This window comes from Festucalex cinctus, chromosome 1 (assembly GCF_051991245.1).
Source record: "Festucalex cinctus isolate MCC-2025b chromosome 1, RoL_Fcin_1.0, whole genome shotgun sequence".
NCBI lineage: Eukaryota > Metazoa > Chordata > Actinopteri > Syngnathiformes > Syngnathidae > Festucalex > Festucalex cinctus.
In genome coordinates this window covers 54,301,992-54,306,334 of record NC_135411.1, presented here as the reverse complement: position 1 = coordinate 54,306,334, position 4,343 = coordinate 54,301,992, and positions in this window count along the sequence as shown.

Here is a 4,343-nt window from a genome sequence, read left to right as displayed (position 1 = left end):
CGATCTGCACAACTCTACTGTGAGAACAGAATTAATTGCAGCATCCATTCGTCCATGTTAGATTTGTTTGTCTCCTACGGTGTCAACGCTTCCTGGTTTCATCACATCTGCATGTCCTGCCCCCAATCATAATGTTGCTCTGTGATTGGTCTGAACCACTAGTGGTTTGGATCACTGAAAATGAACGCACTCGGTCCAAGATGTATCCCTGGGAGTTTGTGAACTAACAAATACCGCAAGAATTCCTCTTGCAGAGCAAGGTTACTGATATTAAGCTCTATCTAGCAACACACCCCTCCTACCATGAAAGATTTCTCTACCAGCTGCCACTGCTCTTAATACATATACCTCACCTGTAATCACAAGGCAAGCCTGATGGGTTTGTGATGAGGTACAAGTGTTTTATCTTTGCAAAGCAACGCAACAAAGGTGTTCAGAATGTGCCAGTCAGCGGACCAAGTGTCCACTCGAGGCGTGCACAGAGATGCCTCCTAATCCCGGATGTGCTCCGAGTCGTTCACTTGGGCTCGTCTCCGCCAAGACGGGTTTTGAATGAGGCCACTTGGGAACACTTGAAATGTCTGGTTGATTGTGTGGGTCAGGGGCGGCGTTGAATTGTTGCACCGTCATTCTCATTTCCATGTTTCTCATTAAAGTGGTGTGTGAGTTATTTGCCATCACACAATGGCAGCTTTCTATAGCCGTGGCATCAATAAGGACCAAGAACTTCATCATCATCAGGGTTGGGTTGATGTAGGGCAATGTGCTTCTGTGTACTTTTCCCCTCCTAAAACTAGACTAAAACTTTTGGTTTGAGTGAAGGTTCATGCTCGGGATTCGGCTAGCTGGGCCAGCCATTCGAGTAATGCCAAATGAGTTTTCACAGGCAAGACATCAACAACCTGAGGCCTCATTCACAACTTTTCGTTCCTCCTCAGTGGCTTTAAGAACATTTTAGCGCGAGGTCATGCGTCGGTATTTTTCTGGTCGCTGTCGCTTAAGCTTTTGGCTTCCGTTCTGGTGGGCTGAAAACGAAAATTGATTTTGTGCCTCGTGGCCGCCGTTTGATTGACATGCCTGCGGTCAGTGGCCGGTGAACACGCACGCTGCCGTATTTACCCGACTTCCCCGACACAGTCAGGACCTCAGCTGCTGTGCATGTACGGCACGGCGACCGCTCTGATTTGAATATTAACCCTCGGAGGACGGCGACCTTTCAGCCCACCGAGCCTGGAGGCGGCAAGTGCACGCTTGTAATAGCAAAAGCGGTGGACACAAGGCCAAGATGTTGTCCGGCGTCTGCTGACCTTTTTTTAGCTTCTAATTTTAAGTGCAATGTGTGGACACGTGTGGAGGAGGAGGAAGAGGAGGCCAATATCCCGCAGCTCTTCTTCCTCTAATCTTTGCCATCCTTTGTTACTCATGATGCGTTGTACATGTCGCTTGCCCTTCAAAAGCTCATTTGACAACAGCGCTAGATGTGTGTCATCCATTTTGAAATATTAACACCAGGGATCAAACCCAAATTTGGATGACAATCTCACCTTCAAATGCTAATTTGAAATCCTAACCCTGATTTGTAGTCTTATTTTCAAACCATAACATGAAACCCTAATCACAGCTTGAAACCCAAACCTTTGTTTGAAAACCTAAAACCCTTTTTTTTGAAAGCCCAAATGGGTCTTGAAACCCTAAGTCACATTTCTAACCCTGATTTGAAACTCTAAACCTAAGTTTGAACCCCTTAATTACAACCCCTAACCCTGTCTTGAAATCCAAATTTGAAATCTTTGCTTAAAACACTAACCATATCTTTAATTGAAACATTAACTACTAAAAAAAGGGAGAAGGTCTTGAAGGACAGCAGACAAAGACGTCTCACATGTCGTCCTCACCCAGACAGAGCAATTATACATGAAGGGCTTTTTAGTCGCCATCTTAAAAGCCTCCATAAATGAGATCCACACAAGCGAGCGCAACAAAGCAATACTATGGCAATATGGCCGCGTGAAATGAAGCGATTGCTGGCTTGTTGAGGACCACAATCATCGGACATGACCTCATTAAAAATCAGCTGCGGGCAATTGGGATGACTTGGTGGCAGACTTGAGACTTACAGTAAAGAAACAGACAAACAAACAAACAATCAATCATTTGTTGCATTGGCCTACCAATAATGTTCACATTATATCTTGAATATAGTGGCACTGGTTGAGCCAGACTTTAATAAATAAAAATACAAATAAATAAATACGTATAAAATAAGTGTCTCCAATGAACAGCATATGACGATGTGTAGATGTTCTGAATGATTTTCTCTTAACATTCTTTCTCCTTTGAATGACTGCTGACATTACCGCCAACTGGCAGACTCTGCCTTATTGTTTGATGAATTGTTTTGTTTCAGAAACAAGTGCCTAATAAAATTTATTTGAGGACAATATGTAAACAAAATGTAAATACAACTCGGGGTGGAATTTGCTGTATGTTGAGAGGGTGAGAGCACTAAGCAATTACTCACACACGCAACTTGGAATGAACGTTGCCAAATTTGAGTAATTTTGAAAAAAACAAAAAAAAAAACAAGGTGTGGCTGCCTTCCTTTCAACTTTTTTCTCAGGAACTATTTGGTCACGTGACTTCATCCAAATATTTCATTAAATGCAATCTGTTCACATGTTCTCAACTACATTTACAACTTTCAGGGTTGTGCTTATTTTTTATTTTGTTTGTTTAGCAGCAATCAGGAGTCAAGGTCAAGTTCAAGGTCAACTAACACAAAAGCCCAAAAGGTTACTTAAATACTTTAGAATGGGGGAAAAATGCAACAGGCTTAGAGTTTTCAACCCTCCTGTTGTGATTATTTTTTTTTTTTTCAGTACTGTGTTCCCTCGTTTTCCACTGGGGTTAGGTTCCAAAAAATATCCACAATAAATAAAATTCGCAAAGTAGTTTGCTTAGTGTTTTATATTCATTTTAAATGTTTTCTGGCTCTAAAACAGCTCACCACACAGTAAATACACTTTTCTCATTGAGGCATCACATTTCTTTCTTGTTTAAACATTCTCAATGTTCAAACCTTCCTAAATTTTATAAAATAGGTACATCCATCCATCCATCCATTTATTCCCCACAAGGATCGCGGGGGGTGCTGGAGCCTATCTCAGCTGGCTTTGGGCAGTCGGCGGGGTAACCCTGGACTGGTTGCCAGCCAATCGCAGGGCACAGAGACGAACAACCATCCACACTCACAAGCACACCGAGGGACAATTCGGAGTGAAAATAGGTACATTTCTGTAAGAAATAAAAATAAAAAATAAAAATAAAAACGCATGCAAAATTGCACCAAAAAAATCCACGAAACAGCAAGGCCTCAAAAAATTAACCGTGTTATAGCGAGGGAACACTGTATACTAAAAACGTTCATAGGTCAACTTTAAAAAAAATTGTAATTAAAAGAAAAAAATTGTGCAAAACCTTAGATCTCAATTTGACCCGCAACTTTAATATTAGTCCTAAAAAGATACATTTTAAAAATGTTCATTACTAAAGAAATGGTCGGTGATTCATTCATTCATTCATTCATTCATTCATTCTCCAAAGAACTTTTGACTGGGTCAATTTGACCCACTGCATATTGTTAGGCAAGGTGCCCCTCTGTCCATTTTTAAAACTCATATTAAAGTAAGTTTTATTATTGGGCTTTTTTGTTTTGTTTGTTTTCATATTTTATTGTGTTTAAAGCTGCTGAATGCAGAAATTTTAATTTTGATTCGCTCATGCCACGTGTGGCCAAAAAATGAAACTGCACACTCCCTTCTCACATATACAATCACACATTATGTCACATCCACAGACAGAGGGCGGGAAATTCAAACCCGAATCCAGTCTGAAAATTATTGGCTAGACGCTTGCAGGAGTACCCATATGTGGACAGCTAAGGTGTCTGCTAATTACATGTTTGAGAAATAAATGGTCAAATAAAAAGGCTATTGTAAATATATTTTGGGGAAATTCCTCCATAAGGCAGATTTAATATTCATCATTAATTATTTGAATTGTCTTTGTGTTTATATGTCTGATTCTTATATTATGTACAGCACTTTGTATGCAGCTGTTATTGTTTTAAAGTTCTCTTTAAGTTGAGTTGAGGAAAAGAAGAAAAGAACAGAAATAGGAGGGGAAAATTGTTTCTGCAAGTTTGCTTTTACAAAGTAGATGTGTAACAGTTAGAAGGTGTGAATCTGACCCGCAAAGACTTTTGCGCTGTGTCCTCTGCCCATTGGTTCATCGAAGGCTCCACTTCCCATCTATTCCCTCAGACCTCAGCGCTTCCGACAAAT